The following is a 27862-nucleotide window of genomic DNA, read 5'->3' as shown; positions in this document are numbered from 1 at the left end:
AAACGTAATGGACCAGTGGTCACATCTAGAATGACATTGCTTGTGTTCCCCTGAAGAATATTTATTCCTCTCAGAGTATTCTTGCTACCTTTGAACAATTCCATCTGACCCTCTGGTAATACTGCTGAGCCCAAAGTTCCTTCATCCTGGTGATACCTACATTCCTTTAATGTACACCTCCCCTTTTCTCAGGAATAATGTTAACTCTTATGGTTCTGTTCTTTAAGGGTCATTGGATGCCTCTTCAGGAAGGAAATATTTTTCAAGTCACCTTTCTTCAGAGTGATATTATAAATATGGCAGTGAGGCTAGGTAATAAGAATATAAAGCTGGCTTACTTGTGAAGACACTCTTATTCAAAGGAAACCAAACAGTAGTTCAAATTTTCTATCCATCCTACATTTGGAAAATCTTAAAGAAGAGACTTTGATTTTTGTAGCAAGTGTCATGACCCCATTCCAGTTTATTATCTATTCAACACACTACAAGCTCTATTAGGCAATGGAATAAGCCTGTTTCTGCAGTGAAATAATCAGTAAAAAAAAAAACAGATGTTTTCTTAAATATCCACTTTCATGGATGTAGGATTAGTACATTCAGGTCTGAGAGGGTATGATTTTCACTGTACTGTGATAGATCTTACATCTACCAGAAGTTTTTAAAAAGAGAATCTTTTTAAATTCATTTTGTTGCTTCAAAGAGGTTACAAAACATTAAGTGCCATTGGTGTAAAAGCAATCAGAACTTCTGGGCCCTCGTTAGCTCTGGTTTTTGGGTGTTTAAGAAGTAGAGTAGAGTAGATATCCTTGACTGTGCTTCCACCCTGTGTAAAGCTTGCACAAAACTGCTGGAGATCTGAACAGTTTCTACAGAAAGACAGAGACTCTAGGTGGCTCTATGGATATTTTTCCCTGCAGAAGACATTGGAAGCAATAAAGAAGCATCGTTTTTGTGCAGGGGTACTGAGGGCTAATTTTAAAACTTATTATGAAAGCTCAGTACTTGAAATTTTTTATTGGACTTCTGGTTCGTACATCTTGAGTAGAAAAGAATAAGTTGTCTGTCTTTTTTATTACTACTGAGCTCACTTCCTTTTTCTGATATAAAGAAAGTAAAATTCCAGATACAATCAAACATATGGGTTAACAAAACTCCTATAATTTGGCAACAAATCAGGATAAAAGTATCTCTTACAGGCACTGTTTCCAGATTCATAGTGGTTGTAACTCCTATTTTCTGTAATGAGATTTAAATTAATGGATGCAGAAATGTAGTGTTTCTGGATCAAGAGAAAGAACTAAAATATTTTAAACACCTGGATCAACAGTTTAAATTCTCAAAGGCTTTTTTTCTCCCCACAAGTTAAAATTCTCAGCTAAAATCTTCATTAAAATGGAATTAACATTATATATATATATCAAAAACAAAGTAGAAGAAAATTCTGAAAAGAGTTAGGGTAATTCTCTGTGTGTGCACTCTGACATCCTGCATCCACAATGGAAAGATGCCATGCTCTTTAATATTTTCCATGTATATATATATACACACACACACACTTATATATAAGTGTAAGTCAATTTTAATAAAGCCTGTGTAGAAAGAAGGAATGTATTTATCTCTACATTTGCCAAATGTTAAGGTGGTATGTCTGTCATCCATATGAGAGCTGGACCATCAATATGTGCATCAATATTTATAAATTGGTAGAGCTAGGTGGGCAGCTATGGTAAAGAGTTCCTTCTCTATGGCTGAAGGTTAGAAAGGGGTTTGGGCAGGTCCTCGTTCCAAAACAAAACAAAAAAATTCAACTTAAATCAGACACCAAGCAAGGGAAATTTCAGCCTGAAAAATTAAAGTTTGTGAATCTTATAAGCAATGGAAAAGGGGAGATTATAATGCAAAGTGTTAGGCACCCTCAACAATAGGTGTCACTACCGTGCCACCAACAATAGCAATATATACTTGAGGAACAGCCTACACTCCCATGTTCATCTTTATAAAATGATTGTGTGGTATCCAATGCAAAGTTTGTCATATTGGGTGTCTTTAGAAAGATCACGATGCATTGATCATGGTTGTTATAATGATGTTACAGTAATTGTTATAGTGATGTTATAGGTTATAATTTCATGTATTAAGTTATATGGCTGAAAATGTATCCTCAAGGCTTAAAGCTAGCCCAGACAAAAACTGTCCAGAAGTAGAGGGGCAGTTCACACCTCGTCAGGGCATGGATGGGGCAAACTCAGCCCAGCCTCACAGGAACAATAGATGCTGGCCTAGGCAGCAACAAAAGAATCTGTTAGACTCTCGAGTGAGCCACCCCCTTCCTTTGGTCAGTTTGAGACTACGATGATGTAATGCTCACCTGACTCTGAAAGTGGCGGGGGGGCGGAAGCCAAGAGGGAAGAAAGGACATGATAAAAGGGAGAGGCATTTGCCATGCTCTCTTGCTCTCTTCCACCTATGTCTACAGACACCACCATCAACAAGTGACTGAAGCGCTGATTGAAGGGGAGAGTCTGGCTGAAGAGCAGCCAGCCAGCCTGTGATGAGAAGCGTCTAAGTTTGTAAGGGCACTGAAAGTGTTAAGATCAGCTTAGAATGCATTTTGCTTTTATTTCTTTTGATCAAATCTGACTTGTTGTGCTTTGACTTATAATCACTTAAAATCTATCTTTATAGTTAATAAATTTGTTTGTTTATTCTACCTGAAGCAGTGTGTTTGGTTTGAAGTGTCAGAGGCTCCCCTTGGGATAACAAGCCAGGTACATAACAACTTCTTTGTTAAATTGACGAACTCTTATAGCTTGCAGCATCCAGCGGGCATAACTGGACACGGCAAGATGGAAGTTCCTAGGGTTGTGACTTGGGACCAGAGATATGGGCTAGTGACATTCAATTGCACAATCCAAGGAGCAGCTTACATTCCAGAGGCTGTGCATGAACAGCCTAGGAGCACGGGTTCTCACAGCAGAGATGGGTAAGGCTGGCTCCTAGAGTCAAGGATTGGAGTGACCTAGCAGGTCACCAGTCCAGACAACACCAGAGGGGAACGTCACAATACTTATAGTTATTTTATTTGAAACAAGCCCAGAATCATTGTTAAGCAGACATTCATATCTTTGTTTTGAGTATATTTTAGGATTTTAAAGCCATACAGCTGGTGGTATATTTTCAGTAAAAGTTGTAAAGTTCAATTTTTGCATCTCACACTTTGCCTTTCTTTTTTTCTAATGGACCATGTGTGTCAAATTGATGGGTTAGATAAATGGCTAAATTCTACTGATCTAATATTGACAAGGCTCACATTGAGGTAAGATTCTGATGGAAAAGTTTCCCTGAATATGGACGACAAGATTTGGCTCTGTCATTGGTACTCAAATTCAATCATGCCTTCATTCTGCAGAGGCTTATGTATGTGCTTAACTTTATGCACTGAGTAGTCCCATTATGCACGTGCATCTTTGCAGGATCATGGTCTTAGACTCCCACTCGTCGTGTCTGTATTTCCATGAATCTCTTCCCATAACTGGTAATTTGGGAAATAGGCACATGAGTAGAAGTTGTACTCCTCATAAATCATGATCTTTCACTCATATTACAATGCATTCACATACTGTACTGTGCTTATAGTACTGTCATAATCACACCAAGATATTTCAGAGTGCTATTTGACATTACTGCACAGGTGGGGGCAAAAGGAGGTAAGTTATAGAGGAGACAGTCATTTATACACAGTTTCATAATCATTTTGTTGGCAAAATGTAACATGGGGCTAGGTGTTAATGGACTTGTTAGACATTTGTAAATCTGATTGAGTATAAATGTTTAGCTTCAAATCATTCCTGCTGTGAAAGGGTCATATTTAAAAAAATACGAGTGTAATCAGTGTTCAAGAAGCTGTCTCCTTATGTTTGGAATAATATACTTTAAGACAGATACGTATTATACTGTAAAATTTTGACTTAACAGTATGTGATTAAACCTTGCCTTGGTCAATTGGCTACTAACGCATAGAAGACTCAGGATGTATGCAGTCTGTCTATGAATAAACTAACTGTTTCTGTTATCATAGAATCATGGAAATGTAGAACAGGAAGGGAACTCAAGAGATCATCTAGTCCATTCCTGTTCCCCATATGCTGAAGGCATGATTAAGTATACCTAAATCATCTCTGACAAGTTAAGAACAGGTTAGACAAACACCTTTCTGATGACAAGAATTCCACAACCTCCATCAGAAGCCTATTCTAGTGCTTAACTATCCTTGTAATTAGAAAGATTTTCCTAATGTACAACCTAAACCTCCCTTGCTGCAAACTAAGCCAATTACTTCTTGTTCTAAACTTAGTGGACCTGGAGAACAGTTGATCACTGTCCTCTTCATAACAACCTTTTATATACATGAAGACTTTTAGCCCACTGCTGTCTTCTCTTCTCCAGACCAAACATGCCACAGTTCTTTCATCCTTTCCTCATATATCAAGTTTCCTAAACTTTTTATAATTTTTGTTACTCTCCTCTAGATTCTCTACACCAGGGATCGGCAACCTTTGGCACACAGCCCACCAGGGTAAGCCCCCCTGGTGGGCTAGGACAGTTTGTTTACCTGCCGTGTCCACAGGTTCAGCTGATTGCAGCTTCCACTGGCCGCGGTTCGCCAGCCCAGGCCAATGGGGACTGCTGGAAGCGGCAGCCAGCACATCCCTCGACCCACATCGCTTCCTGCAGCCCCCCATTGGCTTGGAGCGATGAACCGCGGCCAGTGGGAGCTGCGACTGGCCGAACCTGCGGACGCGGCAGGTAAACAAACTGGCCTAGCCCGCCAGGGGCTTACCCTAGCAGGCCACATGCCAAAGATTGCTGATCCCTGCTCTACAGTTTTTCCACGTCTTTCTTAAGGTGAGGTGTCCAAACCGAAACACATTACTCCAGCTGAGGCCTCACCAGTGCCAAGTAGAGCAGAACAATTACATCCTGTCTTACCTACAATACTCCTGTTAATACATCCCAGAATAACATTTTCTTTTTTTGAAAGAGCATCACTTCGATGACTTATGATCAATTTGTGATCCACTGTGACCCCCAGATACTTTTCTGCAGTATTGCTGCCTAGCCATTTATTCCCTATTTTGTATTTGTGCATTTGATTTTTCCTTCCTACATGCTGTACTTTGCACTTATCTTTAATTATGTTATCTCGTTGATTTCAGACCAATTCTCCCATTTATCAAGATCATTTTGAATTCTAATCCTGTACTCCAAAGTGCTTGGAACCCATCTCAGGTTGGTATAATCCACAAATTGTGTAAATCTACTCTCCACTTGATCATCCAAGTGATTTATGAAAATATTGAACAATATCAGACTCAGGACTGACTTCTCTGGGATCCCACTTGATGCACCCTCCCAATTTGACAGCAAACCAGATAACTATTGAGAATAGTCTTTCAAGCAGTTATACACTGACTTTATAGTAATTTAATATAGACAATATTTCCCTAGTATGCTTATGAAAATGTCATGTGTCAAAAGCCTTACCAAAATCAAGATACTGTTTCTCTCCCATCCACTGTTATGACCTTGTGCTACAAAGATGTTGCACTTCAACAAACAGAACATACCCATTTTGACCTTAGTAGCAAAGCCACAGTATGTTTTTGGCCACAGTAGCTTTAGAAGCTGTTCAAGCTGCTGATAAATTGTCCTGTTTCCAATCTAGTCACTCATTTGCTAACATGCTGGCCCAGGGACATACACACTCCCCTTAACATTGAGTGTTTTGAGGATGTACACACAAAAGGGCTGAAGATGGCTGCCTGGTGTAACCTTTGATTTCTGTCTTCCCAATTAGTAGTATAAAAATAAGGAATAAAACCAAACTAAATTCTTTAAGGTTCAAGCCTCCAGGGTGGTTACAGATAATTTAGTGGAGGACTGATTAACACAAAGAGTGATAAAATTAAAGACTTTAATATAAAATAGTTGGCTAAGCAAAGAGGCATTACAATATAATCCTACGCTGCATTTATCCTCAAATTCTAAGGTGATATGATGCATTTAGGGGTGATCAGTCCCTAAAAAATGAGAATGGAGGTAATCCTCTCTCTAATGGTACCTTGATGGAGGATGGAGATGCCTAATCTAAAGTTATAATCAATTATAATAATGCCCCTTAATTAACATTAAATAACCTTTTTACCATAATCAAATGTTAATGTTAAATAGCTAATTAGGAAGTAGAAAATATCAGCTTAATTACCATCTGCTTAAATACCATACGAATAACTATCACTATCGATAGCATTTTCCAAAACATTAACAATTTATCTAAAACACTTGTAAAAAACAGTTAGGACCAAAACACATTTAAAACATGACCTGGGGCTATGTCCTTACTTCTCCCTCTAACTTGCTTTTGAGCCATCTTCACTATATTTAATGAGGCCTGCTTGACTATGGTCAAACCTATTTTTAGGTAATAGTATTTGTAACATAAGTAAGCATCATTTCTATAGGATACACTAGACAGCTGCAAAGAAAGTAGAAGGATGAAGGCCAAGGGAAATAAGATGAGGTGGATAAGTGTGTAGATATGACTTAATCTAGGGAGTGTGACAGGGAGGATGCACCACTGCAGGAAGAACAGGTGATATTAGTCAATATGCAAAGTTCTGTGGAGTGAAAATAAAAGATCCTAATGATGTCACTCGCTGCTGATTTTAAGCTTACATGCCTGATGCTCTCTTCCAGCTCCTACTGGAACTGCTGCTGCTACCTGAGATTGTTTCAAACAGCAGTATGTCAAAAATCACTACCAAAAACTTTTAGCATGTAGTAGCATGATCTACATGGTCAGTAGTACATGGCAGCCTAGAGTAATGTGGATTTACACCCTGGCTTACCATGCACTGACTTTTCAGACAAGCCCGAAGAACCACTTGTCCCTTTAGAGAAAGTCCTGTGTGGGAGGATGGTGGTTTGACCTAAGCCAGGAAGTTAGCTGAAGTATACCCTCATGCATTAGATGGGTCTCTAATTTCAGTGAGCCAGAAGAGTGATTACACAAGATTCTCACTGAATACAAAAAAGCCTGAGGAATTTGGCTCATTTTGTTATATCTAGGTACTTATATGGTCCTCATCACCATAGCATCTGAGCATCTTGTCGTTCAAGATTTCCATTGGTTTCAAAACTTAAGCCTTTTAGTTGGTTCAGTGAGCCTTCCAAAATTCCAGCAGTGCATTTTGATGTTTCTTCTGATGGTGGCTTAATATTTCAGTTTACGTGACACATGGAGCAAAGGGCAAATCAAAACACTTATTCCACAAAGCTAGGCCTCTTCCAAAACAAAACAACATAATTAATGGATAAACTGAACACAGTTTCAGATGCAGCTATAGTTCCCCCCTCTACACCCAGTTTGTCCCATATTCTCTGGGTAATTCTCTCCATTCTAGTACTTTCTTTTGCCTCCTCCCACACATGATCAAGTATTCATGCTGCTCTCTATGGTAAGAGCAACAGCACATGATCTCACTCTTTCCAATCCCTGTCAAGTAGTTTCTTTGATTTAGCCATTTAAAAAACACAGTGAACAAACATCAGAAAACCCTGAAGAAGGAAGTTTTATATATAGAACAAAAACATTGTGATTTACTTTTCCAGAGAAAGCATTGCTCTCCCAAGATCACCATTCCTTTGTCATCTTTACTGTTTTCTCTTCATCCTCTCTGCATATCCTGGTCTGTTTTCATTGTGTTACCTGTCTAATTGAGAAAGCAAATTCTTTGGGCCAAGACCCTTGTTTTATGTCTATAAGTTCCCATGAATACTGTCATAAATATAAAGGGAAGGGTAAACCCCTTTGAAATCCCTCCTGGCCAGGGGAAAGCTCCTCTCACCTGTAAAGGGTTAAGAAGCTAAGGGTAACCTCGCTGGCACCTGACCAAAATGACCAATGAGGAGACAAGATACTTTCAAAAGCTGGGAGGAGGGAGAGAAACAAAGGGTCTCTGTCTGTCTATATTCTGTCTTTGCTGGGGATAGACCAGGAATGGAGTCTTAGAACTTTTAGTAAGTAATCTAGCTAGGTACGTGTTAGATTATGATTTCTTTAAATGGCTGAGAAAAGAACTGTGCTGAATAGAATAACTATTTCTGTCTGTGTATCTTTTTTGTAACTTAAGGTTTTGCCTAGAGGGGTTCTCTATGTTTTTGAATCTAATTACCCTGTAAGGTATCTACCATCCTGATTTTACAGAGGGGATTTCTTTATTTCTATTTACTTCTATTTTTATTAAAAGTCTTCTTGTAAAAAAACTGAATGCTTTTTCATTGTTCTCAGATCCAAGGGTTTGGGTCGGTGGTCACCTATGCAAATTGGTGAGGCTTTTTATCCAACATTTCCCAGGAAAGGGGGGGTGCAAGTGTTGGGAGAATTGTTCATTGTTCTTAAGATCCAAGGGTCTGGGTCTGAAGTCACGTAGGCAAATTGGTGAGGCTTTTTACCAAACCTGGTCCAGGAAGTGGGGTGCAAAGTTTTGGGAAGTATTTTGGGGGGAAAGACGCGTCCAAACAGCTCTTCCCCAGTAACCAGTATTAGTTTGGTGGTGGTAGCAGCCAATCCAAGGACAAAGGGTGGAATATTTTGTACCTTGGGGAAGTTTTGACCTAAGCTGGTAAAGATAAGCTTAGAAGGTTTTTCATGCAGGTCCCCACATCTGTACCCTAGAGTTCAGAGTGGGGGAGGAACCTTGACAAATACCAACAATACACAAATTATAGCAACAAAATATCAATAATCAATTGAATATGAGCTCCAAGTGTTGCAGTGTGGTTAAAAGGACTAACATGGTCCTTGGATGTATGAACAGAGAAATCTCACGTCAGAGTACAGAGGTTATATTCACAGTTGTCAACTTTCATGCCGTAAATAAGCACCCCAACTTTCACAATAAGCCCAAAATCAAGATAATCTCATTTCAAAACAAGGCCAAAACAAGCCAATCCCTAAGAACCCCAACACTCTATGTGACTAGATCCTCGCCTGCAGCGTGCAGTCTGGGACTGTGGTGGGATCGCTTTGCACCCTGACTCTCTCCCCGCCCTTACTTCTGCATGTCCCCCTTTGCCCTGGCTTGCCGGGAGCCAATAAAAAAAAGAAGCAACAAGCTGCAATGAGCAACAAGCTATAAGCCAAAAACTAGCCAACAAGTAGCTCACAAGCCAAATGAGCCAAAAACAAGCCCAATTTCTGTGTTTTTTTCACGGGTTTGGCATGTCTGGTTATATTACCTCTCTTTTTGGCACTGATGCAACTGCTACTGGAATGCTATGTCCAGTTCTGGTGTCCACAATTCAAGGAGGATGTTGATAAATGGGAGAGAGTTCAGAGAAGAGCCATGAACATTATTAAAAGATTGGAAAATATGCCTTATAGGGATAGACTGCAGGTGCTCAACTTAGTTTAAAGAGAAGGTTAAGGGCCATAGTCTATAAGTACCTACATGGATAGGGTGACCAGACATCCCATTTTTAAAGGGACAGTCCCGTTTCTGGGGACTTTTTCTTATATAGGCACCTATTACCCACCTATTAATAGGTGCCTATATAAGAAGGTATATATAAAACTATATAAAACTCCCGGTCCTGTTTTTTCACAGTTGCTATCTGGTAACTCTATACATGGGGAACAGAAATTTGATCTAGAAGACAAAGTTATGGGATGACCCAATGGTTGGAAGTTGAAGCTAGACAAATTCAGATGGAAATAAGAGTGAAATTTTTAAGTGAAACTAATTGGCCATTGAAATAATTTATGAAGGGTTGTGATGGATTCTCTACAACTGGCAATTGTTAAATCAACACTGGATGTTTTCTAAAAGATATGCTCTAGTCTGATCAGGAATTAAGGGAAGTACCATGGTCTGTGTCTGACAGATGGTCAGACTAGTTGATCGCAGTGTTTCCTTTTGGATTTAGAATCTGTTACTCTAGATCTCCTAAAGTAGTTAATAGACAGCAAGTGTTAAATCTGTGTTTGGGTCAAAAGCATCCATGCTTTTAAGATTAATTAGGTCAAAATCATGATGAATGATATTTGTGGCCACTTCAAGCACCTATACCATAAATCTCAGCCAGTAAGTTGATATAAAAAGGGCTGTATTAAAAAGATATGTAAATTAGCTATAATTTTATGCCCCTATAAAATAAACCACCATACTTATGCATCTGTGTTTCTTTATTGTCTGGATGAGACAAAAAGCAGATTTCTTATCCACAGATATTGCTAGTGTGGTGAATCTCCTGAGCAGTCATAAATGAGGAGAGAGGGAAGTGAAGGTTCTATGACAGTAGAGAAGTTGATTGGTCAAGGCTGGATCCATGAGGCAGGATGGCCAGGGAACCCAGAAGTATTATGGTGTTCAGAGGCAGCTGAGCTATGAGATCTGGTGCACGAGGATCTAGAACAGCTGCTCCAGCACTGACTGTTTATTTCAACACCAAGTCAAGCATTTGTGGAGAAGCCTGCTTGTGGGAACAGTACAGAGGCTGTTGCATGTGCACAGAACAATGTAGAGTGGCCCCCCCAAGGAGATGTACTGCACAACTGACCCCTGGCCAAGAAACCTGCAAGATTCCTAAATACTTCCAGTGAGGAATGGACTAAAAGGAGGCATCCCATGTACTAAGCCTGAGGAGCCCTAACCTTTCGGCAGATTCCTCAAGGCCAAACTAGACACCTTGTGACAGGGTCACTCATCTCTTGAGAGCCTCCTATTGGCTGGGTGTGGTGCTGCAATCCTTTTCCCTAGCACCCCCATAGGTTTTTGACCTTGTTAGGCAGGCCTTCAGTGCTCAGTGCTCCAGCCAAGTCACACAGATGAACCCCACCCAGGGTAGCAAAGAGTTCAACAAAACTGTTTGCCCTCACGAGAATCTTCAGCCCTGTCTCTGGGCCCTTTAAATATAGCCCCTTTTCTTGGGGCTTTTTAAACTAGCCATGTCCCCTTTCTGGGGCTTAGGTCACTCCAGCCCTGGCTGATGGGAGGAAACCTGGGCCCACCCATGACTCCAGGTCCAAATACAGGGACCCTATAAATAGCAGCCACATGCGGCTTCCTTCACTTGGTTGCTGCTACATTCCCTGGGACTCTTTCCACCTGGCCTCTTTACCTCTGTCCATTACCTTAGGTCTACAGCTCTAGGGTCTTCTCACTCCCAGGTGTAACTAATGCAGCCCATCAGTCACTCTTTCGCCAGAGCAGAGCACCCTTCCTTGCCCCTGCCAGGAATTGAGCAGCTCAGCCCCTACAGCTCCTTTTATCTGAGCCTGCTGAGCTCTGTTTGACTCCTTCTATGCAGCCTCTCTAGACAGGCCTTTGTGGCTCCTTTCCTGGGGCAGGATGTGGTAGGACCATGGGGCTTCCAGCAGGGATCCTCAAAGGGCCAAGTACTCCCCATCACACACCTCTATTATTATTTGTAATTTTAGGTTACTAAGCCGAGGGTGTTTGCAACCATTACTCCCAGCCCTTATAAACCATCTTTTCATTTGAATCATATGTCTGAGTGCATAGTGGGAACTACCAGGCACTAGAACCTATTGGGCCTAGAAGCTGAAACACCTTTAATGCTTGTCTCTGAGTCCTGGGATAGTTGGCACACTAGCAAGTACTGAAAGGGTGAGTGTATCTCAGTGTAACACCGACAGAACCCAGGCATCGGTGGGCAGGACGGAACCTGAGGCCTCTGGAGCTTTGTGCATGAGCCAACTGGCTGTTAGCCAAGGCTGTAGAGCAGACTCATTTAACTCTCTCTAAGTGGTCTTGGTGCCACTAGCTGTGACAGAACACCACACCCAGGAGGTGTGTGGGTTACAGCAGCACTCCAGAGACCCATAAAGAACAGGGGTAATTAAAATATCTTTAGAAGGGCCCCAAGCAAAAATATGAATGGGACAAATATCTCCCCCCCCCCCCACACACACACATATACATTTCTTTCCCATTTCCTCATGTTCCTTTCTTCTCTTTCCACCCAGCAGCACCTCCCGGGCACACATCAGTTGATGCACAAACCACCGTCATTCATCTCTGTCCCTGGGCTGAGAAAAGTCAGCAGAAGGCAGGCTGCCAGTTGTATCCTCCTTGGACTCCTCCAAGGAGAAGGAGGGTTTCAGCCCTCAAATGATTCTTCTCAGTTCCAGTAAAGAGAGTGTGGATTCTTTTCGCCCTCTCCAGAGGGAGAAGCAGGTGGGAAGAGGAACCAGAGGAAGGAGAATGTCCCTGCCCTCAGGAGGAGGTTGCAGAGTTATTCCTTCTCTCCACTCCTCCTTTCAGAGCCCAGGGAGAAGAGAGGCCCAAAGGTGGTTCTTATCCCTCCCATCCAGGATGAAAATGGTTATACACAATCATAATGATTTAATAAATGTGTACTAGGTGCAATACAGGCAAATATGAATATTGAGTTTCTGTCCAATGAGCTTACAAAGCTAATATGAGGGCATTAGCTAATATGTTAATAATGTTAATGTGATGGTACCCTCTGACAGTGAATACAAGTTAGCTAATCTGACAATAAGTATGACAGACTGTATAACTCCTCAGACAATATTATTTGGGGGTTGGACTAGATGACCTTCAGGGGTCCCTTCCAACCCTGATATTCTATTATTTGGTTTATTGGTACTGAAAAAACCTGTCAAAGTCAGTTCTAGTGTGGGATAAAGAGAGATCATAATATGGTTGACTTTTCAGGTGGTTTGTATTCCTTTAACAAGCCTCTTTCTGTCAGATATGGCATATTTATTTTTGTTCTTCAAAGTGTTACTTGTTGGCTGGAAATTCCACATGAATTACAAAGTTAAAGAAATGTTTATTGCTGCATCAAAGAACAATTTCTAAGTAGCACTGCTGAATGAACGGAAGAAAACCCTTTGAAATAAGGCATTCGCCATGGCCGAAGAATTGGGTTTTTATATAAACTTAAACTGACTTGTTAGTTTGAGATGTTTCCAATTTTTAATTTAACCAAATGATTGGCTCTATCTATTATATGGGATTTTCTAGTGTCATCCCAAAAGTTTTAGGTGTCCTGTTACCCAGTGTTTCCCCTCTCTCTTCCCCACCCCCAAATAAAATAGTGCTGTATTAAGGTACACTTGGGCTGGAGAAAAGTTCTTATCTGCCCCATAGCAATCTGAGCCATCACTGAAGAGCAGTATTTGTAGATGTGCAAGTGACTAACACTAAAGAGGTCAAATAATCTAATCTTAGGCTATGAACGATATTCATTGGTCTTAATATTCAAGTGAGAGTCAGGCATCTGAATCCAAAGAGTTATAAACTTCCCTCCTCTTAGTCTTTGCCTTAGGCCTGGTCTACACTACAAAGTTAGGTTGATGTAAGTCATCTTGTGTCAACTAGTTGTGCGTGTTTCCATTCTTAAATTTATCTCACAGTGATGTAAGAACCTTGTTACGCTGATATAGTAACATCACCTCCCCGAATGGCGTTGGGCTATGTTCAATGTATTGAGGTCAAAGCAGTGTGAGTGAACACTGTGTTACTTATGTTGACCCTAACAGTCCTCCAGCAGCTGTCCCACAAGGCCCAAGACTGACCACGCTGGTCACAACTGTGACCTTCATGGAGACTGGAAGGCCCACCTCTCCTTTAAAGCCCAGCAAATTTTTGAAATACCTTTTCTTGATTGACCAGCTTGTCAAGCAGTTTGTTTATGAACACAGGGATGTCCCTTGAATCCTCCTGAGAAATCCTGATGAAACTTTCATGGAGGTACTCTGCAGTCCTCTCCCAAAGGTTTTAGGGATGGCAGCCTTATTTCTTCCTCTGCAGTAGGAAACTTTCCCACGCCAGTCAGTGATAACTTTGGCTGGCACCATTGCAGTACACAGGCCCAGCACAGCTGTGATCTTTCTGCTTTTGTTACCCTCAGGAGTAAAATATCAGCTATAATCACCACCACCTGCAGCAAATAGGTGCCAGTATTCAGTGTTATTGCCATATACTTATCTTTTCAAGCAATTCCCTGACCCCAGGTGGGCCATGCTTACCCTGCCTGGTGCAGTGAGCGGTACCATGCACAAGCACTCCCAAGCACAAGTGTAAATGAGCCTATATTGTTTAAAACTTTAGGGGAGCAAGGAAAGGGAATTCTGAATCTTAAGTTTCACTTTCCGTTGTGACTCTACTGTCTAAATTCTGCCAAAAATCATATTCAACTGTCATTCTGCACCTGCGGAGCTGCCAGTTGAATCTTTCCTTGGTGCTGTGGAGGTGGCCAGTGAACAGCTTCGTGAGCCAGGGGAGCAAGGAGTAGGCTGGGTTGCCCAGGATCACTATTGGCATTTCAACATTCCCAATGGTAATCCACTGGTCAGGAAAGAAAGTCCCTGCTTATAACTTTCTGAACAGTCCTGTGTTCTTAAAGATGTGAGTGTCATGTACCTACCCTGACCAGCCCACACTAATGTAGGTAAAGCATCTTCAGTGATCCACCAATGCTTTCATAACCTTAGAAAAGTAGCCCTTTCTGTTGATGTACTCTGTGGCAAGGTGGGCTGGTGAAAAAATAGGGATATGCCGTCTATTGCTTCACCCACTATATGCTGCACATTGCCAAGAGGCACAGTCCTGGGTAACAGAAGGCAATTAATGACTCTGCACATTTGCATGACAGCAGCCCCTGCACTGGATTTTCCAACTCCAAATTGATTTCCCATTGAGTGGTAGCAATCCAACATTGCAAGTTTCCAGAGTGCAATTGCCACTCGCTTCTCCAGTGTTTGTGCAGCTCTCATTTTGGTGTCTGTGTGCTGGAGGGCTGGGGTGAGCTGAGCACACAGAGCCAGGAATGGGACCTTGTGCAGCCAAAAGTTCCTCAGTCAATACTCATCATGCCAAACCTGTATTACAATGTAATCCCACCAGTCAGTGATCGTTTCTGAGGCCCAGAAGTGGCACTCCACCAGCTGTTCTGTGCACACAACCACCAACCTTGTACTGGTTCTTGCTACGTCCCACAGCCATCTGTCCTCCAAGATATTATCATGTTCCCCACTGATTCAGTTCTTCGTGTGGCTCTGCAAATACCAGAAGATTGTGCGTCAGAGATGGTGGACAGTGAAAAGGGCTGAGTGAGTTTGTGGGATTTTTTAAAGTGTGAAAATTATGAGATATAGATAACATTATGAGATGAAAACACTTGCACACTAGGAAGTTGACCCTTGCTCCCAGTCACTCCTGTGTGACTCATTTATGCCCTACCATGCATTGCCGAAACTTCACGAGACAGTGTGCTGGATGGTGGTGGGCTGCACAGTGAGATAACTAAATGTGGTGCACCACCCCGTGCATCAGTACAAGCACTCCTGGTGAGCACACGCACCATCGACACAAGGAGCCAAGTGTGCATGCATACAAGCAATATACTAACTGCAGCAGCTTTATGCTGATGTAATTTGCATCAGCCAAAGTTTGTTGTGTAGACATGGCCTGAGATCCCTGGGCTTACCTCCACAAAGACAATCAATTTGCCCTCTACAGACCCTGACGGCCTGCAAGTCATCCACGTGACATCAGGCAGCAGCTGCCTTCCTTCACTGATTTTCAGGGGATGGCAGATAGCCATTCTACCTATCAGCTGTTTTCAGGAACCACCAGATCTGTTTATCTACATTTTTATACCACACTCATGTTAGCATGTATTTGATGGGTTTTCTACCTGCAGTGCACCCAAAATCCTGGGAAGATTCTTCTTTGCAAGCTGACCATTCTGCAGTAGGAACAAAAGATCTTCCTGTTATCTTTCCACTGCTTTAGCAAGTTATCAAGAGCCAAATATTTTCCAGTTATTTCGACAACCTTAGTTTCCTCAGATAGTCTTATGTAAGGGCCTTTCAGGAATGATATTTTCTCAGAATTCATATCACTATTAGTGATTCTCTCATACTCTAAATGCCACAATATATTCAGGATAGGACTTTCATGAAATCTAAAGATTTGAAATGCCTGTGAGTAAGTCTGCAATTTAGTCATGGAGGTCACAGAAGTCACAGATTCCATGACTTCCAAAGACCTCTGTGACTTCAGCCAGCACTAGCTGGAAGCTGCAAGGTCCCCTGCTGTCTGCAGAGACAGGGAGCTGCGGGGTACCCCCGCATACCCAGGAGCCCCCCCACCCACCCCCTTCAGCTTCCAGCCACCGCAGACAGCAGCAGGGACCCCTGCGGCTCTCTGCCTCTGCATATGATAGGGGGGACCTCCAGAGCTCTCCACCTCCAGGAGCGGCAGGGGAGACCCCTACCACTCTCCACCGCCCCAGGTGGCAGGGGGGATCCCTGTCCCTCCCCACGGCCGTGGGCGGCAGGGGGGACCCTTGCTGCTCTCATCCACTGTGGGCAGCAGGAGGGACCACTGGAGCTCCCGGCCACCGCGGATGGCAGGAGGGACCCCCAGAGCCACCAGCAGATGGGGACCCTGGAGCTCCGAGCCCCCAAAGGTGGTGGCCAGGATCCTCATTTTGTCATGGATATGTTTAGTAAAAGTCAGGGGCAGGTCTTGGGCTTCCGTGAATTTTTCATTATTGCCCATGACCTGTTCGTGACTTTTACTAAAAATATCTGTGACAAAATCTTAGCCTTACCTATGAGGTCATCTCGATGCCAATGTGAGCTTCTTCCCTAAAGTGCACACTCGAGGGCTTTGTTTTTTAAGAGTGTTCTTATTAGTCTCGATTAATATCCATACCCATTATAAACCACTAAAAATCCACCATGCAAAGAAGAGTAGGAGGGTTATTCTAAAATGTTCTACAAGATTTCTGCCATTAAAGTAACCCTACCTAAAGCCACATTAAATGCATTTGACTATCTGGGAAGTTTACTCAAGGTTACATAGCCAAGGAAGTAAAACTTTTCACAGCTTCTGAACATTGCATTTGGCTGTTGCTGAGCTTTCCAGATGACTATTTCTGCAAAATAAGTTCTGTGTTTAACTTACATACACGCATTATAGAGGCCCTATTTATTCTCTGGCCCCTCTTTGCTGCCTTAGCCATAAAACTAGAGGATCCCACCACCAGTGAATGTCCCTGCTGCAGAGCAATTCCCATGGTAATATCTTTATGCCACCTCCTCTCATATCCGTTAGCACTTGAAACACGGCAAAGAAGTGGCAGTGGTGGGAATTGACTCTTCTTAGCTGCCAGAATGACTCCTTAGGGCAGCTGAGCTTAATTTAGAGCAACCCTGAGAGCAGAGCTGGCTCCCAGACAGTTATGTGTCTTGGCATTTTTAAATTAAAATATATATTATACATATAAAAGCAAAGGAAATAAAGATATACAAAACCTGTGGAGGAAGACATGGTGCTGCTCCCCCTTATACCCAGTATTCCAGTGGGGAGGTCACTCTGGATCAGGGACTTGAATGCAGCTCTCCCACATTGCAGGCAAGCTTCCTAAATCCCAGGCTAGTGAGTATTCTGAGGCATGGGGAGACCTCAATCTTTCCTTTTGAAACTGTTTCACTCCATATGAAATATCTGAACAGTCACTGGGCCAGAGAACGAGCCCAGTGAGAATGACTGTATAGCCTGGTGGTTAAGGTACTCCCTTGAAAGGAGGAAAGACCTACCTTCAAGTCCTTGCTCCTATGTGGGGATTTGAACCTGAGCCTCCCCTCCATCCCAAGTGAGTGTCCTGGATATGGCATTTAAGTTTCCTGGCAAATCTAGTGCCCCCCCACCCCCGCTTTTCCCCCAAAGCTATTCACCAAATTCACAAATTGTTTCAGGTGACCTGAAACTGCATTCTTCAGTGAATAAACTATTAGTCTGGCCAGGCACAAAAGTGAAATAAAGCCACATTTGTCCCCACTCATCAGTTCCTGCACTGAGCAAAGCTCATCCAGAGGTGAAAAACCAGGCCCCACTCTCTACTTAAGACACATGATAGACACAAACATATTTATTCCAGCTAGCTAATCCAGAACAGGCTGCCACCTTATGTTTTTATTGTGCACAACTCTGGCCTGCAAAGAGCTGTAGTTAGTACATGAGGAATAAACAATAACTGGTTGAAGTCAAAAACATCTTCACTTTCTCATACTAATAGATCTAGAAATATAAAGTGTATCTACTGTGCTGTAGATGTATACTCCAGCTTGTTGTGCAGTAACTCTCTGTGTAGACAAGCCCAACATTTTCCATGACATTTAACCAAAACTTTCTCCTTTCTTAATTCTAATTAGCCCTACTTTCAGCCTCGGGTATTATTCCCAGTAATTCCTCTTGATCCTTGATATTTACTAGAAATAGTAAAAAAAAGAAAAAAAAATCTAATTTTGAAAAGTTTTGCCCAAGATGGGGCAGGGGAGATGGGAAGGAGAGAATAAATTTGTCATGGAAATATTCATGTAAGTGCGTCCCAAATTGGAGCAGCTCTAGTGATTACATCTTTCAGATACTTACAGATTGTTTCGTCCCTTCAACAGCTGTCAACAAAATGCATTTAATTCTTTTACTGAAATTCTTTTTTCATTTCAGTCAATGGGAGCAAAAATTAGACTAAGCATTCTTGAAAATTCCAGTGTATGACTTAAAATGAAGAATTCCAAGTGAAAGTTAAAGATACACATGCAAAAGTGAGGTTGTACGTCCCATGAAACTTTGGATATATACTGCTTCCAAAGCATATTAGTCTTGGTATGTACTACTTGTGTTACTGTGTATATACAATAATTGCAGACAAACATCTTATAGAACCCAATCAGTTAGAATCAGCAATAAATGTGCCAGGATATCATTTAATTGGTTGCTAATGATTTGCCATTACACTTACTGAATTGGATGGATTATCACTTTTTATTGCTCCTTAGTCCCAGCCAGGGAGAACTGTGTTTTTGATTTTCCTCATTTTCATCAGTGGTTCGGTTCTACTCACTTGCCTATTTTGATAATGAAGTCAAGAGATTAGATATACTATTTGCTTTTGTGGATTCTAGATTCATCCAGCTAAAGTTATGAAAGGAATTAGCTGAAAGTTTGCCAACTGTCTATCATGGTTTTCCTTGTGACAGATGGATTATTTTTAGATCGGACAGTAAATTCCACGTGACCCTCTTTCCCATGACTACATGCTCTGTTTTTCCAGTGGCTGCTGGATTTTGCTGCTTTGAGTCATCCAAACTGCTCTACTGTTTATTAGATTCCTGAATTTTAATCTTTTGAAAACCAAAAACCAAACAGACTCTGTATTTATAATGATTTCAGAAGTTCCATAGAAATAAATGTTGAAAACATATGGTATCTGTTTGTGTGTTACTGCTTTGTTAGGCCCAGATTGTGACCTGTCCTCTACACCTGTGCAGAGGAGTAAGGCTCTGTGCTACTTACCCATATGATGGGTACCTGTGCAAGGAGGGAAGTCATCTCTACAAGGTTACATGGGCAGGAGGGGAGAGGGAAAGGACAGAGCCTTGTTTCCTCCAATAACATGCCAGCCCTCACAACTGCACCTACACCCTGGGGAGTGTACGGGGGGAGCAAGGGGCAAAATACACTGCATTAGGTACAGGGTTGGTGAAGGATACATCCCCACTCTGGAGCAGAAGGAAAATGGGAAGCAAATTATGACTGAGTCACAGCCTCAGTCATAATTTGGGCAGTGCAACTATAGGCTTACTCATACATGGAGCTTTTGACAAAGTCCCCCTTTGTTCAGCATTATTCATGTACTTATATTTTAATATGCATGCTCTGATTTATGTCTATGTGGTATCTTGTATTATTTACCTGGGAAATGGTAATGTCAAAAATTTGTTAAAATCGCCATCTTGAATCGTGTCTAGTAGTTATTTGACAGTTGTTGGCTACCCTTCTCTTTGGAACTTTGATGCCTTATTGTATGAGTTTGGTGCTCTTTTGTGGAAAGGTGGGAAAAGGACTGGTTAGGTGGTCACTAATCTGCCTAGTGACTAGAGAAGATAAAAGCCCCACTCACAGGCTCTAGGGTGCTGTCCTCCCTAATGGCAACCCACGCTCACGTTGTTGGATCAAGAACCACCGGAAGATCTCTGAGAGAAACCACCACAGCTACTTACCTGAGAAGTAATCCTGATTCAGCTGTCATCATAGGTCTGAGTCCCTCCTGTGCCACCTGTCATCCCCAAGCACAGTGGTAGGTCTGGATTCAACATCTCCAGGCCAAGGCAGACGATCAGATGAACTTTGATCTGTAAAGTATAAACACCTTTGTCTGTCATTTGTAGAGGAAGAGGGCTCTGGGCTTCATGCCCATGCAAGCCACTGAGATATTTTGTCCATATACTTACCTTATGTTAAATAAAGCACCTTTTTCGTTTATTTTTTCTTGTCCCTTATCCTTATTTGCACTGAGATCAATTAGGTGATAGATCCTAATTCAGGGACAGCCGTACCTGTGACTTCTTAGCAGGGGTCCATAACACCTTTAATTTCTTCCTCCACATTGATACACTGTAACACCGTGACCCCTTAAATAAATGCTTCTGACTTTCCCCCTCCCACCTCCCCATGGAACAGGGAGCCAAGGATCAAACTGTGACTGTGTGATAGTTCATTCCCTGGTCTGCTCCTGGACCAGTGTAGCTACATGCTGGCCCTTACTTAGGGCTTATGGTATTGCTGAATGCTAGACCTTAGAAAAGTAATTGCTTCCAGGGAAGCAACATAGTTTTCTGCTAGAGCACTGGTATGGAATAAGGATAGCTGTACTGGATCCTAGTTCTGACAATGACTCGTGTACCAGTAGGCTAAGCATGTAACCTTTTTGTGTCTCACTTTCCCGACTGGTGACATGGTGAAAATACCACCATATGGACGTGACAGGAGTATTAAGACATTTATTCAGTTAGTGCTTGTGAAGCACTTGAAGATCCTCAGGTGGAAGGTACCACGCAGGGCTAAATGTTAATATATTTTACACAATTGTGTAGACAATTGTTGAACTACCATATTTTAGTTAAATTAAAGAAATGTTCAATTTTCTCTTTTTGCAGATTGGAAGAGATTGTTGACTTGTAACACAAGAAAAACAGCTTCCATTCTAACTAATTTGTGTATAACTACTGCATCTGTATTATAAATATAGTGCAGAACCGATCATTGGCAGAAATATATTTGGCACTCAGGTACCATTCATACATAATGGACTTGACATTTCCGCATGGATTCTGAACACACCACACAGACAGTGTTTTTTAAAAAACGAGAATCTAAAAAACCCCCGAAAAATGTGTACCATCTTAGTAAGACACGGTGTTCAGTTATTCTGCCTGGGATGGTACTTTCATTCTGAGCTTCCAATTTTAACCCGTCAATGACTAATTTGCTGTAAATGATAGAAAACTATTTGTTCACATCCTCTGTGCATTGATGAAAGCAAAGATTGATGCCTTCAACCATCTGAGTGGTGCACTAATAGCTTACTAATTAATCCCATGGCTTTGCCTATTGCTATTAGAAGATGGTATAAACTTTCATCTGTTGGTAAGGAGCTGAATCTAAATTCCCAAGTGATCATCAATACGTACATTTACCATGCAATTTATCACCAAAACCTGTCACTGAACATCTATTTAAGTTGATAGGGGAACTTGTGGTAATATCAGTCAGATTTTTATGAAGAAGGGTACAGAGAGATACATGAATTTAGGGCCCTACCAAATTCACAGCCATGAAAACTGGATCACAGACAATGAAATCTGGTCTCCTCACCCCGTGAAAGCTGGTCTTTTGTGTGTCTGAAATTTTAGCTTTTACTGACTTTGCTAGTGCTTTTTCTGTAGCCTGTTGTAGAACTAGTCAACTATCCAGATGAGTTGGTGTACCCATTGGAAAACTCCTGTGTACCCTCAGGGGTACACATACCCCTGGTTGAGAACCACTGATCTATTCTACAGAATGTTGTATAACTAAAAAGTGTGAGATGGGCAGAGAAAAACCTATAGGGTTACAGTAGCTAGGCAAATTATTTCTACTGTAGAGACTAATGACCTGATTTTCAAAGGTGTTGAGCCTCTGCAGCTCCCATTAACTTCATGGAGTTTGTGGGCACTTCTGAAACATCAGGTCCATTAATATTATACTGTTATTGATATAGTACCTATTGTTGAGGTTATCCCCTCACTATTCACAGTAAACTTTAAGCTATCATTGGACCGAGTGCCATTTTCATAGTTTGCATGTACTATGAGGTACATAGATGAGCCAGTGAGATTTAGATTGCATATGCAATATAACCATTCTGCACACTGATAAACATGATTTCCCAGCCCTGGCTGACTGGGGACATCGAAGTTCTATAGTGACAAAGGTTGAGATTACCTAGCCCAGCTGTACTGCCTCCATTATATGAAGTATTTCATTGTGTGATGGTTATACATACAAGCACTGTATTTGTGTGTATTGTTTAGAGAGTTTAATACCAAACAGCCTACTGCACATAAGTTATTTTTGAGTGTCTATAGCTTCATATACAGGATATTATTTAAGCCATCTGAAAATGAAGTTATCTTTTAATTATCTAAGTGCAAAACAAAAAAATCCCACCTTTTTTCATTCTGGTGATAGTCATTGTTTCATTCTTTGATTGCACAAAAAAGCAACCAAAGAGAATTTTGTAAAATGTTGTGTGTGTGTGTTTCTGTCTGTCTCCCTGGAGGGAAAGGAGGGTGGCAAGGAGAGCTGAAAAGGAGAGTGTAAATTCTGTGTTGAAGACAAGACTCTTAACTCAAAGGGGTGGTTACATTTAAGTTTAAAAAAACAAAAACGCATGTTTTTGAAACAGACGTGCCTTCTTTGTGATAACTATGGTGTACTGATATTATAACAGACTCACAGAAACTGACCTAGCAAAATTGTAGTCCCTCTTGGTACCCAAGCAGAAAGAACAGACTTAATATGGAAGATGAATTGTATTTGAAATTTAAAAAATTGTATGATTTGTAGGTGAACAATATAAATGTTCAAGTATTAAGGCTGTGACAGAGTACAGCAGCAATGTTGTCCAATAAAGCAGTAAGACCCAGTTCAGAGGTTTTCCTTTAAAAAATATGCCAAGATTTATTTTAAATAATAGTAATTTCTAAAAATTACCTTCCATAACAACTACAGCATATCCAGATTCCTACATGTGACTTTTCCTTCTGCAACTCTGACTCCATACTGGGCACCAGGGAGTTTTATAGAGTTTTATACACAGAATCCTTTGCAGGGAAGGAAAATCCCTCCTCTGTCTAACTGAGCGATGGATAGCCAATCCAGCCAATTAGTTCTCTTTCCCTCACTCCTGGTACACACAACTGTATACAATATAAAAATCAGATACATGCATATTTAGCTTGAAAAAATAATGTAATATGGCCCAGTTTTGAGCTTGATTACATCAGTGCAAATCCAAACCACTTCTTTAAAATAAAAGCAGTTTAAGTCAAACCAGTTTCTAGTCCCAAATTCTTAATACTGACTAGAAAATGTTCTAAGTGTCTTCATACAGTATAATGTAATGCTGAGCAGTAATCATATTTTAAAATATATAAAAAAATAAATAATTACAATATCTGAAAAGTAGCTCCAAATAGATCAATATGACATTGATGTAACCAAAACTGACAAGACAAATAGAAATGGCTAGTTAGTTTTTCTAGTAACATTTTACTATTTATCAGGTTTTCCAAATGTACCTTAAAAGCAAAAATCTGTCAAGAAATGATGGGTGATATCCTGGCTCCACTGAAATCAATGAAAATTTTGTCATTCACTTTGGTGGGGTCAGAATTTCACCTTAGACCTACAACAGTGATACTAAACAGTTACTGTATGCTTGCTTTGCCATACAGCCAAGTGAAATGAAGGTATTTGCTCTTCTTGGTCACTTGCATGTATATAAATTTTAAATAGATGAACTAATTACAAACTGCTGGATAGCTAATGTCCACATTTCCGCTGTTGGTGTTTTGTTTCTCTCTGGCTCTCTCTCAATTTAGGGTTAATTCTTACCGTCACTTTTTAATAACCCTTAATTATAGATGTGCTGCAAGGAGTCTGAACAAATTATTCCTTAGTGACTTCATCTGCCAGAGGCCTTCTGCTCAGTTGGTGTCCTTTAATTCACATATACCCACTCATAGTTATGTTCCTGCTACTGAAAATTTTCAATGCCATTTTACCCTTACTAGTCTATTATAACATTTGTCATATCAACCATTTAAGATCTGGAGGATATTTTTTTTCCACAAACTGAGTCTGTTTAATGCAAATCTAATGGGCTCATTTGTAAAACCTTCTACTTTGTTGGCAAGCGGCTACCTACACATATAGCCCGATGATTTCCACAATGGGGCACTAAAAGTTCTATATTAAAATGACCTGGTTCATCAGCAAATTATCCCCCAGATTGTAAGTATTTAATGTGATGAACATTTTACAGTAGAAGATCAATGGTAAAATGCTGTGAAAAAGCTTTCAATTTCAGAAACATTACTTTGTGCGGCTATATGTGAAATGCAATAAATTGCTGGATCCTAAAGGACACTGAAGTAGGTAATAAATGTGAGCGCTGTAAAGACTCAATTCCCACTGCACCACATCTGTTCTGGGAATTGCTGTCTTACTGTTCCTAATTTCCCCATGCTGGTGTCAGCTTAAAAGAGAAGTATAGGATTTAAATGAGAACAGGCTAATTTTGGAAGAGTGGGATGCAGTAACACTTTCGTTTAGAGAGCATGTACTTGTTTCTGTCTATTTTAGGGTTTTATCTTGCACTCACCACTACAGCTGGTTGGAATATTTTCAAGAAAATGAAATTTCATCATGGAGATGGATCAGTTTCAGTGAAGTTTTCAGCCAGAAAGCATGTTGAGAGAAAGAGACTCCACTCTATAGCCAGGTAGTTAGGACACTGGTCTCAGATGTGGGAGACCCACATGCAAGTCCCTTACTCTGCCTGAGTGGAGAAGAGTTTTTAAATCCCCAATCACTCTGAATGAGACATGGACTTGAACCTGGGTCTCTCACATCCTAGGTCAGTGCTCAAATGGATGTAAGTTCACACACACAGTTTGATCCAAAAATGGACATTTCTACACAAGTATCTTGTCGCAAAAATGTTCAAAAGGTTTTGTTTTCCTTCCAATACTGAATGCGAACAAATTTTGAACCTCAAAAGTTGTTGGAAAATGGAATTGTCATCCTCTAGTCAGCTCCACTCATCACTAAAGCTCTGAAATCAATGGAAATCAGGCACTTAGGTGCTTATGAAAATCTCACCAGTCACCTTATGTAGAGACCTAAAGCTAAAAATCTTTAAAAATCCAGCCCCAGGTGTGTCTAGAGATACTGATACTAATGTCACCAAGTTCTAGCTCTCTAATGAAAATCAGGACTAAAAACTTGAACCAGCAACAAAAGCAGACGGTGAGCCCACTGTGGGACTGGAGCACAGGGGAAATATGCTCACAACAGCCCAACCCATTATGAAGCCATTTGGCACAAACCTGAACCTCCACATTGAAGCTTACCTTCAAACATTGACACAATGAATTACAGTAATCGAGTCTGGAGGTGCTGAATGTGTAAATTGCTGTGGCTAGAACCTTGTTAGGGAAGAAGGGACAAATCTCCTAGTAAGATAGAGGAGGAAGATGACATCTATGTCACTGATGATACATGGTGTCCATGTCATGTCACTGCGAAAAATATTTTTCTGAGAAGAGCAGTTGTTCTTTGCCACTTTCAAGGTCCTGTTGGATCAAATGACTGGTCCTACCATAATGCTACGCAGTCTCCTCCAGCTAATGTAAGTGAATAAAAAAAAAAAAACACCAGATCACCAGTGGATGAACCCTTTTCACAAAGTGATCACTCTATATCTGACCTCTCAGTCTTCATCCTCAAAGGAAACCTGCACAACACTTTCAAAAGATGAGCCTGGGAGCTTAAATGCATAACTCTTCCAGACACTAAAAATCATGGACTGAATGGAGACAGGATTTATGGATGTATGGCTTATTTCAATCGTCTGTAACCCACTAATCCCCTCTTTTTGTCCTATGACTGGAGGGGTATTAGTGGGCCACTCTACTTGAATGTGTGCTAACTACTTCTGCTAAAAGAAAAGGAGTACTTATGGCACCTTAGAGACTAACAAATTTATTTGAGCATAAGCTTTCGTGAGCTACAGCTCACTTATGCTCATATAAATTTGTTAGTCTCTAAGGTGCCACACGTACGCCTTTTCTTTTTGCGGATACAGACTAACACAGCTGCTACTCTGAAACCTGTACTTATGCTAAACAATCTCTTCCACCTTGCATTTAGCTGTGATGCAAGTCCTAAGCTGCTGTTATCCACCTGTAGAGTTTCAGCACTTTTCTTTTTTTCCCACTCTCTTCCCTTGCAGTTCCAAAGAGGTTGCTCTCGTTTTGGTTCAATTATGTGCAGTTGGCTCCTTTGGATCACTCTTGTGCTCCAGAATCTTTTGCCCCAGTTCATGGGACACCGGTTTTGAAGCTCACCTGATTCAAATGCAAATGATTCTGGATTGCTTCGGGAAAACAAAGATGGACACTGCAGAAACAGTGAGGGAAAAGACACCAGTAGGAGACAAATTGGAAAGGAGAGAGCAATGAGTGATTTTTTTCCCCAAAAAGGAGGCACCAAATCTTGTCTTTGTCGAGGGTACAAACAAACATAGGGCTGTTCTAGCTACACATACATTGTTTGTCTTCATTTATTCTCACTATAGCTGCAAGAAGCATTTTACCAGAGATCCATGTACTCAGGAGATGAAAAGCAAGCATGAAGTCTCCCAGTGGCTATTGACTAGCACTTGGCGAGTTGATTGTTTGTAGATTTGGCATCCCTGAACCTAAGTGATTCCTGGCTACATTAATGGCCTCTCAGGGTCCTTGGAAACTGGTGCCATTTAAACCAGCTTTAACCCTGATCCAATATGTGAGGAGACGAGTGGGGGAGTGTAACAGACTAGTGCAGAGCTGCTCAGGGTCAGGAAAGGGCAAAAGGCATCTTTCTGCCTCTTCGATGACAGATGAGGATCTGAGCCACTGTATTTATGAGCTTAATTTTGTCAGTCTTGTAGATTTCTCATTTAATCAAATTAAGCTCCGCAAGGGTTGGTGTGGACATAGTGAGCTTATTAAACAAAAATGGAGACCTTGCTTGCCAACTGGGTTTTTTCCAATTTCCCATAATGATATCTGTACCATCTGTCTGCAAATCATAAATACACTAATCATGAAGTTTATCATTATAAACCCTAATCTCACAGCTCAGTCCTCTCAAGTTATCTTTGATTATTTTTCCCGACACTGTTTGCTACCTACTCATCAGCTGTTGTAAGACTTTGAGAGTGAGAGCATCCCACAAAAATAGTCCTGAGACTTGACTTAGGCCATGCAGTTAAAAGGTTCTCTTTGAAACATTTGTTGTTAGCAATTGGTCAATTCATTTTATACACACACTCAGAAAAAAGGCCCTCCAGCCATTGATAGGAACACAAGTTTGGTGTGGTAATTAGATGCAGTATCAGAATCACAGTCAATTCTGCAGGGGTGGATTTGTGTGGGAGATATGGAGGGCAGAATTTGTCCCATAGAAGTTAGAAATATCAGATCCATTGGTCATTAATCCATCTTCCTTCCATTTAGGATTTTTTCCTGCAATATATTTTTTTTCTAGTGATTTGTGCAGTCAGCTTTTAAATATTCCACATGAAGTGGCTTCCACCTCACTCCTTGGAAGATTTTACCATAAAGGTCTTAATGAAATTGAGA

Source organism: Eretmochelys imbricata, chromosome 2, assembly GCF_965152235.1.
Source record: "Eretmochelys imbricata isolate rEreImb1 chromosome 2, rEreImb1.hap1, whole genome shotgun sequence".
NCBI classification, from domain to species: Eukaryota; Metazoa; Chordata; order Testudines; family Cheloniidae; genus Eretmochelys; species Eretmochelys imbricata.
This window is presented reverse-complemented; position numbering follows the sequence as displayed.